At 40.5% G+C, this 15,536-nt stretch overlaps 1 pseudogene; it reads right to left on the bottom strand.

The window, feature by feature from the left end:
* Positions 1–315: 315 nt before the first annotated feature.
* The window catches only part of LOC139716976 (DNA replication ATP-dependent helicase/nuclease DNA2-like), a 36,690-nt pseudogene continuing 21,469 nt past the window's right edge, over positions 316–15,536 (bottom strand).

The following is a 15,536-nucleotide window of genomic DNA, read 5'->3' as shown; positions in this document are numbered from 1 at the left end:
ATCAATGAAAACCATTTTCAACCAATGAGTCTTTCTTTTACAGATCTACTTTTTGAAACATGATAGCATGTATGCCTTCATTTTCTATAATCTGTAATTTGAAAATGTCCAATGTGAATATAATACAAAAATATGTTGTACAAAGACCATTATTTCACAAAATTTCAAAGCACATGTAACATCACTTTACTTTGGCATATGTCAATACACCGGTTTAGAGAAATGAAAGATCTGTTTGTTCTTCTCAAAGATTTGAGTAGATTTGAGAATTTCTAATCCATTCACAAACTTTGTATCTGGAGGGATAAGTCATCCTGGACGACTTGCAGTGTTTGCTGGCATACAGTGAGAATCCATTCATCATCTCAGGTGAAGTCCTGTGTCTGCTGGTAGATAGCTGATGTGATGAGATGGTTAAGGATTCATTATGTCAGTATGAAGTTAGACCTGTCTATCTTCATAGACTCGTCAAAACTGCAAATCTAGATCACGCCGATTCTGTTCTTTCAGTTTCACTTTAATACTGCAAGTCACGTTTGAAAGAAGAGATACAAATATACTGTAAATGCTGCTATTTTCACATACAAATATTTCAGCATATGACAGTTGACAGACATTTCTGGTTCCATGACATTTGCTCCTGCAACAATTGCTCCCATGAAATATCTGCACATTAGGCAAAACATAAATTCTACCCTAAAACATAGCCCTCACCCTAATCCTGATCCTCATATCAAACTGAACCTAAAACCCTATCACAACCCTAACCCCAACCCAAAGTCCTCCGAGAAAATAAGACCCAAGCAATTGTTGCAGGAGCAAATGTCTTGCCATCCCTTTAAGGCTGTATTTCTCACTAAATCACAATGATTTTTTTATTCTTTTTTTCCCAAGGAAACTGACAGATGCTTCAAATAAATCATGTCTGAGCTTTACTACTGGACGGTCATATCAATCATGTGAATTACCGGTAACTTTCTTGTTAACCATCAGCTGTCATGTTACATGATTTCTCCACATCAAGATGACTAAAACATTCTAATCTTTAACCTAATCAAATTTACTAGAAATATATGTTACCAAAGGACAGGAATGCATCCCCAGGTCATTAAACTAATGGGATTAACGCATATGCCATGATAGACCTGCAAATCAAAGAAAAAGGAACAAAACAAAAATGCAAAAAACAAAAACAACAAAAGACAGTCCAAAAATTTGCCAGTACTGTATTTACAAGGAAGCAACCTGTGACCTTGGACTCTGCAAAAGACGGAATACTGAGGGCAGCATCAGCAAAACTAACAGGAGTCTAAATTTGACCACCTTCACCTCAGTATAAAATTTCAACAATACCCAGAAGCTAAGTTTTTCATAATATAATATTTTAGTAATATGCACATACACTGTACTGTTAAACTTCAACTGTGGTCAAGAATTCGTGCAAAAAGGATATCAGGTTGTTTTGGTGCAAGAAGGTGATAAGTCTCTCGAGGGGCTGGAACTGCTTGAGGACCCGTAGACTGCCGATGAGGAGGAGTTTGTGCTTGGCTCGCGTGATGGCCACGTTCAGCCGTCGTATATCACTCAAGATGGAACCCCCCTGAAAGTGGAGGAGAAAGAATTATATCCAATGCAGATCAATTACCACAACTGCAACAAGAAAATGATCCATTAGAAGCAATAATGAGCTACCTTGAACTTTACAAGCTCAAGTGTTATGCAAACCTTAACAGAAAGGTTGTCTGAAGCCTCCCCAAACAGAAACAAGTAATGCATACAAAGTGGAATCCAAGTATTAAGATGTATTCAGTATACACGTGAGTGGAGACAGCTTATCACTTGGTTTTCAAAGGAACTATATTCATGAATTTGACTACTTTACTAAAACGGTCAATTAGGCAGCAAATGGAAAATCAGTGATTCTTGCATAAACTTTGATTGATATTATCCCTTTGATCACAGGACGTTACAAATATCCATAAGGGGGAAATCCACCCTGATCATATCGGGGCAATTCCCCCCCCCCTCCTCCCCACCCCCCCCCCCCCCCCCCCCTCTATTTTGTCACCATGGTCTTCCTGTTAGACTGAGGCACATTGCCACACCTGAGTGAGCTTGGCTGCTTTACAGCTAGATTAAGTCTGGCAGTATTACTGAATGCTAATGAAGATGTTTGGTAGGTTATGCTACTGCATATGCCATTATATTTTGTAAGTATAATTTTCCACAAATCAAGACTACATTTTCACAAGTGATTAAAGGCATAATTTACCATTTGCAGATGAAACAAAAGCCCAGCATTAGTGCTTTAAAATAGTTCTAAAGTGTGAGTTAGGGATAGAAACAACCGCTGTGAAATTTGAATCAGCAAAATTGATTCTAAGTATTGTTAAATATACAAAATGTGAACAATAGTTATAATAAAAATGTTTTCAAACTAAACCGTATACTGCTACAGTTTATTGAGAAAAATGCTGACATCTCCTTATAGCTTAGGCTTTATTGCAAAACTTTCACATGGAAGGGTGTTTTGTGGTACAACAGACCTACACATATGCATGAAAGGCAATATCCTGAACATTTTGCAAATGACTGCTCCCAAAGGTAAACTGGACCTTTCAAGTCACAATCATGGGGTACAGTAATGAAAGGAGAAATGTACACATGCACGTCACATTTGTGTCAGGATCAGACGTAATATATTTGTGCATTCTTTGCCTCTTGAATAGTGTCCCAATCGCGAAATTTGAGAAAAAAACCCCACGAAACATATGGCGTGTACCTGAAGTGATAGGGTACATAAAGGGTAAAGAATGCTTTCGGCCTCCATTACCTGGGAGTCAAGGGCGCTGTGGGAGAATGACACCACTATGACCTTCTTGTCACGTCCCTGGTACTTGTCCACTGTGTTGACCTCCACAGCCTTGACCCCTGACCCAAGGTCAGCCAGAGTGGAGGTCAGAAGCTTGCACTGTCTGCGATAGGGTGATATGACCCCGATGTCACCAGCATCACAGCCACACTGGTGTATGGAGTAAAGGATAAGCAATTGAGATATTAAATAAAGTAATGCAGAAAATATAAAACATGAAAATGATAAAGATATTACCCAAGTCTGCATCTAAAACCTTACACATTTCTTTCATTTTGGTTACATTGGTTCATACTCACAGGGCCTTTTCCTAATATTAGGATTAACATAGGCCACTTAATATACTAAGAATGACATATTAACCCGCTGAAGACAAGTCCCAAGAATATTCAGGCAGGTGTCATGGGAAATGCGTGTAATAGCAAAATCGGTCTGTCCTCAAAGGGGTAATATCAAACTTTTTGCAGGTTACATTCGTGTTGATGATCAATGCACAATGTCTATATGACCATGACACATACAGTGACATTTACAAGAGGAAATTACCCTTAACACATGTGGATTCAGTGAATTGAGGAAGTATTAATAAAAAAAGTTCCCCAAGTTTGAGGAAACTTTAATAGACAATCTATACAAAAGTTATGAATTCTTTTTGGAAAAATTCATGAGTCATCATTGCTGGATGAGAAGACAACTTTTCTTCGTGATGTCTGCAATTTAAAGGGGATGGCTAGTTACTGATCAGTGAGAATCAGTGGGAATGCTGGGGGATGATTGTTCCAATTCTTGTGGGATTCATTTAAGAGTACTTTATAAATCCATTGTTGTGTGAAAATTATTTGCTTCAGAATGGTCTCATATTCAAGTAATGTGCAGTTCAATGTTTCCAGGTTAGCATGCCTGTACAGTGACAGGGCGATCATTAACAGCCCGTTAACGTACACTGTAGTACATCATGTTTCATACCTCAATGAGGCTATGAATAATCTGTTTCACTAGTCTTGCTTCAAGCACATTTGTGTTTGCATCGGTTGTGTCTGTGCGGGAGGCAACCTGGTCAGTGTTGAGGAATGACACCACTGTCGAAGGACGAAGGGCCTCGACTAGCCACGCCTCAGCAGATGGAGTCTGTAGAGGACATAAAATGGAGGACAAAGATTGCATTTAAAGGGGAATGATACCCAAATAATATTATCTATTTTAATTGAATGAATACTGCAATAATTCTAAAACGTGTCAGTGAAGTTTTAGAAAAAAAGCAGACAACCGGTTCAAAAATTATCAACCCTGGTACCGCCATCACTGGATGAGAAGACTACAACAGTGTGTATATCACTGCAGGACAAACATACTGTATAAAGAAAATATAAAGACAATTCAACAAAATTTCATTCTTTATGAAAAGTGCATATTCCTACAAGCTGTTACTGACTAGCACTGAACTTAAAATCACCGAATGTTTGTTTTGGTTTCAACAATGTGTATGGAATGTTCTAAAGTTTGTATTGTCATAAAAAAAAAAATATCATATGTATATACATTTGAGTTTATATATATGTATATGCCTATGTACAAATATCAACATATGTACATATGGGTATGCATGTATATATGTACTTCAACAATTTAACCATTGAGATTGAAGAAACCATTGCAATTGAAGTAATATTTTGTTTTTATGCTCAATCTATCATTTGCAATATTATGAAGTTGTGATTTAGACAAATGTTTCACTCATGGGAGGCCAACCTATGCAAGGCTCTCTATTCCTTATTCTCACCCCCCCCCCCCCCCACACACACACACAGACACACATCTAGCATCAGTTGATACCCCATACCTGGCACCAGTCATCAAACGATGGCATCCCGACTGTTGCCGTGGAGACCGTCTCATTGCCACACCTCATGGCTCCATCATAGACGAGGTGGTTAGACAGGGACATGATCTCAGCATTCATCCTGAACTGGAAGCTGAGCTTCACGGCGCATGAGTTGTGAGCAGACACCAGTCTCTGGAACAGACTCTCATCCATTCCCAGGTTCCTACCACACAAGAGATTATAAATTCACAAAAATCATGACTTACAGGTAAAAAGTCAAGAGTAGCATCCAATGCCTGCTTATGAAAATGACAAATATTCAAATGGTAAAGCATGCAATCACAAACATTTACCTTAGCATCTCTCGTTGTGTTGATCTTCTTTCTTGTGTGCCAACTCTAACCTTGTACTAAAACATGCATAAAATTCTTGTTGGGGTCCTTGGGCAAGAACAGTTTCGATCCACAGGACTACAAAAGTTTATCACACTTTTTGAGAAGCGGATAACATCTGAGCATTGTGAGTGGTCCACGATTGTTATATGAACAACAGCCACTTGTTTACTTTTGCAGAAGTCCATAGAAAGAAACCCAAGTAAACAATTGAGGAAATGCATCGATATTAGTAGAACACACCAGCAAAGTTTGAAGAAAATCAGACAATCTGTTCAAAGGTTATGAATTTTCAAAGTATTGGTGCAGCCGTAGTTGGGTGAGAGATACTACAACACTTTGTGACATCATGTATGGAAAACGACATAAAGAAAATGTACAGATAATTTAACATGTTTTCACTTTCCTAGCATAATGAAAAAGCACTAGACTTACCTCTTCCTGAAAGCAGGGGTAATGATATTACCCTTCACATATGTCAGTAACCAATCAAGAGAATGTGCACTTTTCATTAAAAAAATGAAATTTGTGGAATTATCTTTGTACTTTTGTTATATTGTTTTCCAGTGTAACACATGAATATGTTTACACAGACATGTGAATGTATGTGATACACATGAAATGGTTTAGAGAACCTCTCTATAGCAGCCACCCGTCTATAATGGTTACTCTTTTAGTCTCCCTTGAGTTAGCCGCTTCAGACAGGTTTGACTGTAATATATCACATCCAAACAGTACCTAGCTCTGGAGCTCTGCACAAGTGGAGGAAGCTGGCACTGGTCGCCCACCAGGACAAACTTGGACGCCGAGAAGAGTGGTCCGAGGCACACCAGCTGGCTGATCTGCGACGCCTCGTCCACGATGCAAACGTCAAATGTGTGCCGCGTGAAGAGGGCGTGCTTCATCCCAAGAGCAGTGGAGGCAACAACTTGCTGTAGGGGGGTCAGCCAAAAATCAAAGAGGTATCGTGCAAATCATTGTCATGGAACATGTGATCTGCATTCTTTCAATTGAATCAACATCAGCACTGTTTGCCATTCTACACCACTGTTCCTATGCAATCCCTCATCCTACAAACCCAGTACTTTTTTTTAACACCCTTTGCTTTTCTATCTTTATCTTTATTGCACCTTGAAGTTTGCAGCATGTCAATAGTATATGTGCCAACAATTCTTTCTCAATTGAAGTTCAAATAAAAGCTCAGTAAAAAAGATACTAATTCATGCACTGAACACAGCCAAGAAGAGCTAACTGTATAGAATAAAAAGCTTTGGGAATGACAGATGCAAAGATCAAACTTACGAGCTAGACTGAACCCTTAAAACAGCTTACAAGGTCTCTTGAACAATGCCAAGACAAATTAGATGAGGACTCCCTCCTCTCTCCCCCCCCCCCCCTCAAGAATTTCTCATTATATAACACTACATGAGTGAACATGTGGCAAAAATATAACCATAACATAAAGATATCTAGATGTTGCACAACACAATATATAAGTACTGTGAAACCAGAAACATTCGTGGCATGAAACTTTTGCAAAGTAGAGCTGACGGCCTTTTTCACGGAATCAAACTTTCACGACTCACCTCTGACATTCAATGCATTGTGTAGAAAAACACTTTTCTGAATCTTGGCTCCTGGTGAAATTCGCAAAAGTTTCATGCAAGTGCAAATTTCTGGTCTTTCCCATACTTTTTATCCCTTTGTTTGTCACTGCCACATCCCATGACTATTTCTCCTTCACTATATATTTTCTGCTCATGAGAAACACTTCATCACCTTCCCCTCCATCTCCACGGCAAGCTGAGCCACGCCCGACGTCTTCTTCATCAACCTGGAGTCCAGATGACGTCTTACTTTTGGGTGGACGTTGTGCTCTGCTCCCAGACGAAGGAAGTCTATGTCATACTATAAGAATTAAAACAAATAATAGTAAACGCATGGATTTTTTATCAAAATGTAAGGTACAAAGAGGGGCAGAGCAAGACACTGAAGATAGAATATGTCCATTTTAATTCTATATGAAAGTGTGAAAACTTTGGCATTTCTCGGGAGCATGGTCTGATTTTAAGAGATTCTAGCAGATACCAGCTATTTAATGTATGAGCAGATATAGTACCACTTGCCGTCAGGCAAAATTGCAGTGAGTGAAGCCTTAGATGCACTTTCAAGTGTTGCTTAAAGTTTACTGATGCCTCCTTTTTTTTTTTCTTCTTCTTTCTTTCTTATGAGCACTTCTGTGGAGACAATCATTATTACGAGCTCCCTTGTGGAGACATTTCATTAGCATAGGCTTAAATATTATTGTTTGATCTGTTTATATCATTTTATTTCGTATCAATACTGGCTGGGCAAAGTATTTTCAGTAAGGACCCATTCCCCCCCCCCCCCCCCATAAAAAACAATAACTTTACAATTTTACAAATGAGACACACCATACAAACCAAACTCATCTGACTGTGGATAGATAGATCAGTGCCATGCATTGCACATAAATCAATACAAAATGCTGTCTTACCTCGGCTAGCTTGAGAAGAACGTTGTCCACAGCAGAGTGGGTGTAGCTGGTCAGGAGGACGGACATATCGCAGGCCACAAGGATTCGCACCAGAGCTACAATAGTGGTCGTTTTTCCTGGAAAGCAAAGAAGATTGCCAACATTAACTCGTTGTCCTCCAGTAAAACATAAGCTGCTCTGACAGAGTACAAGATTAAAGACTGAATGTTATAAAATTGATGTTTAACAAACTAATAAAAGCCTTGATGGACTTACAAAGACACCACACAGACTAAACTGGCAGAGTTAACATCCTTTGAGAAGCCATTAAAACCTTAAAAATAAATCTAAAAAAATCCTTCTACCCGGAATATTATGTTGGCTGTCAATTGAATGTTGAATAGGGGGGGGGGGGGGGGGGTTCAAGAAGCATGAACGCTTGCTAAAAAAAATGTCCGTGCAAACTTCTCTTCTGGGACCAGAGCTCATAAGAGTGTATATTAGTCATTTCCATTACAAGACATTCTGGCTTTCATCTGTTTTGACATGTCATTATTAACGATCCCATCATACCTCCAACTCTATATGTAGGCCATACAGTGGCTTTTGAAGGCATCGATTCTATGGGCTCATCAAACAAAGAACATTTTAAACACAACATCAGATATTGAAAGAGAGAGGGAGGCACTTTACCTGTGCCTGGCATTCCAATGATCAGTGTGTAGTCTTGGCTACGAAGAACTGCCTTGACCGCTGCACGCTGGTCCTCATTTAGTTCCTTGAACACTGCTGCCACCTTCCCCCTTGCCTTGGATGGCAGGTTGGGCTTCTGGATTGAGGTGGGGGCGTGTGTGTCCACAACAAGGTTCCGCAATCTACATGGGACAGCACATATACAAAAACATTAGACCTCCCAACAACTTTCAGTTAAAAGTGTCTTGAGAAAATGATTCTGTATGCACTGTAGATGTGAAATACAAACCACTTTAAATCACGCGTGAAATCCCTGATTCAGCGGAGACAAGTTGCCTTCCATAAGAACAAGAACGAGTGGAGAAAATTACGCAACAAAGTCCAACGGGAAATCGTGAGCGCCAAAGTGATGTTTTATCGCGATCGCGTCCAGAACCTAAAACGCGAGAACCCATCTGACTGGTACAAATTTCTGAAAGTTATGACCTCCCAAGAGAAGAAGAGCCTACCATAACGGTGCCGGGCATCTCATCCTCAGACAAAGCCGGGATAGCCGATGCCGTCAACTGCCACTTTGCAAATATCGCTGACGATATCCCCGAACTTGATCTCTCCAGTCTTCCTGCGTTTCTTCCCTCACCTGTGCCGATCCCTCACGTTCAACCCTGGGATGTTGAAAGGGAATTGAGGCGAATCAAACCTGGCAAATCCGGTGGGCCAGACGATATCCCTGCTCGGATTATTCGGACTTTTTCCGTTGAACTAGCTGAACCATTGTGCGAAGTGCTAAACTCGTCATACGAAAGCTGCTACGTACCACACCAATGGAAGGATGCAATTGTGTGCCCAGTTCCTAAAGAACAATCACCAGCACCTGTGGACAAACTACGCCCTATTTCTCTGACTAACCACTTTGCAAAAATCCTTGAGCTGTTCGTCTACAGACGCGTTATGTCAGAGTTAGCTCCTCAACTTGACCCAAAGCAATACAGAGCACGTGCTGGACATTCCACTACGCATTGCCTGGTTGACCTGATGGACTTCCTCTACAGGAACATGGAGACCGCCGGCCAAGAGATTACTGTTTTGTCAACTGATTTCAGCCGCGCATTTGATCGGGTCGACCACACAATCTTGGTGAGGAAACTCGTGGACTTACAGCTTTCCCCATCGATAATCAGATGGATCTGTGAGTTCCTCACTAGACGTAGATGTCGTGTCCGATACCAAGGAGCGTTGTCACCATGGCAACCTGTCACAGCCGGCGTCCCACAGGGTACTCGTCTTGGTCCTGCATTGTTCCTCGCTCTGATCAATGACGCGTTGTGTGGTGATCTTGACAGCAGATGGAAGTACGTGGATGACATGTCGCTCGCACTGTGCCCTGATCGCTGTTGCAACCCATACAACCGCATGCAGGATGTCCTCACCTCGTTGGAAGATTGGTGTGACAACAATCGTGTGAGGCTCAACCCCAAAAAGTGCAGTGTCATGAGGCTTTCCTTCGGGAAACGAAGCCTCCCAGATTTCGATTTTACACTTTGCAACGAAGTGATGAACGAAGTCACGTCAGTGAAGCTCCTAGGCGTCATGATACAAAGTGATCTCAAGTGGGAGTGCCATGTCCGTACCATGGTATCGCGGGCAAACCGTCGCATGCACATGCTCCGAATGTTGAAATCATTTAACATGCCTAGTGATGATCTTGTGTCTGTGTATATTGGGTTCATTCGACCGCTTCTGGAATACGCGTGCCCAGTGTGGCACTCAGGTCTCACGGTCGCACAGGCAGGTGTACTAGAACGGGTCCAGAAGAGGGCACTGAGGACCATTCTACCGCACTGCAACTACGATGTAGCACTGGAAACAGCCCAAATCTCCAGCCTAGAAGTGAGACGCGAGGAGTTGTCTCTGAAATTTGCGCAGAAATCGGCAAACTCTGTACACTTCCAGAAATGGTTTGTGTTGAACGCGTCCTCTCGAAAACTCAGACACACAAAGCGCTACATGGAAAAAAGATGTCGCACTAAACGCTTTGAGAATAGTGCAATTCCTTACCTCACAAGGCTGTTGAATTCTAAATTAATGTAAATTATTTTGAATTGTTATCCCGGGTTAAGATTACTGATAAGTCTCTGTGTGGTGAATGATGACACGCCCCTCATACTCATTCCTTACACTTTTTTTCTCTCTCTCTCCTTCAGCCTTTTCCTTCTTTCTTGTTCATAAAATGTCATCAAGGTCATAATTTTTACATCATTACCCGATTACATAATACAAATGAGTTCTATCATGCTATTTTCTTAATGGATAACTTTCCCGATCACGTCACTATTGGACTTCTGAGTAAGGTTGTACATGCATCTATGGCTGTGTTCGCATATGCATACCTATTTGTGTATACACACATTCACATATTCCTTTCTTTATCTCTCCTTCTCCTACTCTATCTTTACTAGACCCCTCATTTACCCATTCTACCCTGGTCTTTCCATCTGTTTTACCATCAGGTGAAAGCCTTCATTCACTCTGTTATCATTTTGATGGGGCCACCTTCCCTTTCACGTTGTTGTATCTCTTTATTTTTGCAATTTTTAAAGTGTGCGGTCCATGATAATATGTATGTATGCATTTATTACTGTGAAAGCTAAATAGGATATAATGTGTCATTTTTCATTCTGCATCCCCATACAAACGTCTCCATTTATGTACATGCATATGACTGTGTACGTATGTACAGTATGATTATACCTATATATGCATGTATTACATAAACATCAAAATATTGGTTAGACCCTTTTTTATCCAGTTTGCCCTGTCCTTCCCATCTGCTCCGGCAGGCGAAATTTTTCACTGATGTTATTATTTTGATGGGGCTATTTTTCTGATTATGTTGCTGTTCATTACCGATTATTTTTCTATTTTTTCAACATATATTAAAATCAGATGTGGTTTATGATATCTGTTTTACTGAGAAAGCTATGTAGAACATAAATATGTTATTTTTTTAACTCTGCCCCCCCCCCCTAGAAAGGTTCGTTGTGTGTACATGCAAATGACTGTGTATTTGTGTGTATTGTGTACACCTGTATATGTATTGTATACACATATCTACTTATTCCTATCTTTATCTCTCCTTCTCCCCCTATTCCTCTTGTATCTCTACTCCACATCTCTTCCGTATTGATACTTACGTTGAGAATCACTCTCACAACGTTATCGTTTCCCCATATTTCTGCAAATTCTGAATGGAGAAATATGAAATTTGTATCCATACTTTTGTACAGTTAGACGAATTTTTCTGTGAATTTGATGTTATTTTGATGATGTTTAAAGAAGAATGTGGGTTACGGGGCTTTGGAAGGGTCGGTTGAGAGTGCTATATGTAGGGTATATAAGTCATATGTGATAACTCAGCCATCAGAATGAAATTTTGTTATGAAATGTAAAAACAGTGATTTAATTATATTTGGGGTTGTGCAATCACATTTCGAAATACCTTTTATTTATCAGTCATGTAAACCTGATGTTTTGAGTATGATGTTTTGTAGTTTTAATGGAGTAGAGGCAAATCAGTCGTCACAGTATTTTTTGTGTAATTCTGTTTGTTTTGACAAATGCGGAATATGTTCTTATCTTGCATAATGCTCAACTTATTGATTTCTGTAATTATGATATTTTCCCACTTATTTCTATCACACGTGTAAATGCTTTATTCTGTAATTGTCTGAATGTTTGAATTTGTATGTACATATTTTATGTTATATTACACGCAATTTAGCCCTTGGGCTACGAGATGTGATATGAATAAATAAACCTTTCAATTTCAAAAAAAAAAAATTTGTCTTTTTTTTTCAATGATAAGACCATCTTTGAAATGACAAATGACTATCAGTGCTTTTTCTTGTTAACATAGCTCAATGGCAACAGAATTACCACCATGATGAAAATGAAACACAATAATTATTGGGGGCTACTATTAGCATACTCTCTATCTCAATCTCATGCCTGTGATGCCTTAAAGACCCCTGTTTCATTTAAGCTGTTTGTAAAGTTACGCATGACTTTACGAACGACTGGAATATGAAGTGCTGAATTGTGTGCCCATTTTTTTTTCTTACGTTTTAACAAAGTATGACTGCATGTCAATATTTCATCTACTGTACATTGGGGCAAAAACACACTTTGGCTTGCCATATTTAAGTCATTTGTAAAGTCATGCATAACTTTATGAACTACTTTATGAAACAGGGCCCTGTAGTGCGGGAAGAAAAGGATGGCCCAATTGCACTGATCTCCATTTGCAGCCCACCAGGGTACAGCGTACGTTCGAAAAACCACAACTATCGCAGGCCTGCTATAACAGAATTGCCTGTCAGCGAATTAGTGCATCAAAGCGTACGTTGATCTGTAAATCAGTAATGTTTGACTCTCGTCGAGATTTTTCTGCCACGTATGTACTTACATAGAAATCAGTGACGCAGCTGCGCACAATTCATTAGGTGGATTTTCTAATGTATCTGACTCCGGCCAGCCTTCCTATTGCATGACATCCCCACGCTCCAGGAATTTTCAAGTATTGTGGTAGCTACCTTCAGAGCAGAGCTCTGATTTGCCAGAGTCTAGCGGGACTTACCTGGTGTACTCCGCATCATGAGCTTGGCTAGATTCACCAGACTCGCTGCCATGCTGTTGTAGCTGGCATCCTTGTCAATGCGGTACATGGTGTGGCTGCCATTACATGGCTTTAAGTTGCTGCAACACAATAGAAATGTTGTGGATGACTTTTTATATTAAAGTCTTCTTGATTGTCAACCTGCCCTTTTTGCTTATTCTGAAGTTGCATTATGATAAAGATTTGTACATAATACTTATGATATTTGATACTTGATGGGTAATCCCTCTTGCAGCTCTATGAAGCTATACTGGGGATGAACTACACATGTGTGTCACTGGGGGTGTCATGTCACAGCATCTTTATTTCACAACAAGAGTGTGCACTGTGTGAGTAAAATCTGAATATACCTTTCTCGAGAGAATAAGAGATCCAAAAGAAGGCTGCAAAGTTGCAATAAGTAGGTCATGGGGTCGTCACCAGGGGGGTGCGTTGGGTGCGAACGCACCCCCCTTTAAAAAAAAAAGCGACCTCAACGCGGACGCTAACTAATTATCTTTTTTTATTTTTTTTTATATTTTGCACAGGACATGACACACACACACACAAAAATCGTCGGCAAAAACAATTCGCACCCTGGTTCTGGCTAGCAACTGATTTTTTTATACATATCTATTAGCATTCTACAGTGTTTACTATTTATCGACCTTACTGTACATCCGTACGATACGGAGCACTTATACACGTTTGCATGTACATGTGCTACTTACAAGTATGAGGTCTATGTACGTTACTTCTGACCAATCCATATTGCCAGCCCAAGAGCGAGCCTTAGCCTCATTAAAAAAAAAGAAAAAAAAATGGAGGGGCAAGCATATTTTAGTTTTGCCCCCCCCCCCCATAATTAATAATTCCCAAAATTAGAAGATTTTCTTGAAGTTGACAGAAAACAAAAATGTTGCCCCATAAAAATATTGGAAGGCAAGCGCACCATTTGGACATTGTTCAAAAAGCCTGGACCCGACAAAAGATTGTGATTCCTGATTGGCATTCTGCATATAAGCAGGATGTGCGCAGTGTACTCAGAACATCCGAACAGCAAAAAGAGTCGTTACAATATTGCGCAATGTGATGTAGATTTTACACCTTTGTACTTACGCTTCGTTATATCGAAGCTAGATAATTGATTTTGCAGTGTTGCTTACATACTAGTCTATATAAAAATGTCTTGCATTGCCAATAAAAATACTTGACCTGGGCTAATTCCTAACTTTTCCATGTATATACTACACAACCACAAACAAACACGCACAATAGTTTATAGGGGATGCTCTAAAGTGCAGATTTTGGACATCCTTTCCCCGCTTGGTCACTTCGACGCCACCTCGCTGGTCATACCTCCCCCAGTCATAAACATAAACCCACACCCTTGACTACCAGTGGCGGATCCAGGGGAGGGGCGCACCGGGCGTCCCCCCTTTAATTTCCAAAGCGAAAAAAAAAATAGCTGCAAACGGCAGTTTTTGGACAGTAAAATGTAAAAATTTTCAAGCTCGCTCGCTCCTCTCGTTCGCATTTATTCGTAATGCCATTCTCCTGAAGTTGCTGCCACTAATTGCCGGCAGTTGCGCCTGGTGCGCCCCCCCCCCCCCCCTTAATTTCCAAAGCGAAAAAATATAGCTACAAACGGCAGTACGGGGACTGTAAAACGTCAAAATTTTCAAGCTCGCTCGCTCCGTTCACTCGCATTTAATCTTTATGCCATTCTTCTGATGTTGCTGCCAGTAATTGCCTGCAGTTGCGCCGGTTCGCCCCCCTTAATTTCCAAAGCGAAAAAATATGGCTAAGAACGGCAGTTTTTGGACTGTAAAATGTAAAATTTTCAAGCTCGCTCTCTTCGCTCGCTCGCATTTAATTGTTATGCAATTCACCTGATGTTGCTGCCAGTATTGCCAGCAGTTCAGCCCGGTGACCCTCCCCTTTAATTTCCAAAGCGAAAAAATATGGCTAAGAACGGCAGTTTTTGGACTGTAAAATGTAAAATTTTCAAGCTCGCTCATTCCGCTCGCTCGAATGTAATCATTATGCTCTCCTGATATTGCTGCCAGTAAGTAAGAAATATAGCTACAAACGGCAGTTTCTTTGTTTTTTACTGTAAAATGTCAAAATTTTCAAGCTCGCTCGCAGTTAATTGTTACGCAATTCTCCTGATGTTGCTGCCAGTAATTGCCGGCAGTTGCGCCCGGTGCGCCCCCCCCCCCTCCTTTATTTCCGAAGCGATAAAATATGGCTCCAAATGGCAGTTTTTGGACTGTAAAATGTCAAAATTTTCAAGCTCGCTCGCTCACTCGCTCGCATTTACTTGTTATGCAGTTCTCCTGATGTTGTTGCCAGTAATTACCGGCATTTGCGCCTGTTGCGCCCCCACCCTCCTTTATTTCCAAAGCGAAAAAATATGGTTCCAAATGGCAGTTTTTGGACTGTAAAATGTCAAAATTTTCAAGCTTGCTCTCTTCGCTCATTCGCATTTAATTGCTATGCCATTCACCTGATGTTGCTGCCAGTACTTGCCAGCAGTTGCGCCCGGTGCGCCCCCTTAATTTCCAAAGCAAATAAATATGGCTACAAACGGCAGTTTGAGGACT

Source organism: Diadema antillarum, unplaced genomic scaffold (assembly GCF_040938485.1).
Source record: "Diadema antillarum isolate AM-2024a unplaced genomic scaffold, OU_Dant_1.0 scf00000071, whole genome shotgun sequence".
NCBI classification, from domain to species: Eukaryota; Metazoa; Echinodermata; class Echinoidea; order Diadematoida; family Diadematidae; genus Diadema; species Diadema antillarum.
This window is presented reverse-complemented; position numbering and strand designations above follow the sequence as displayed.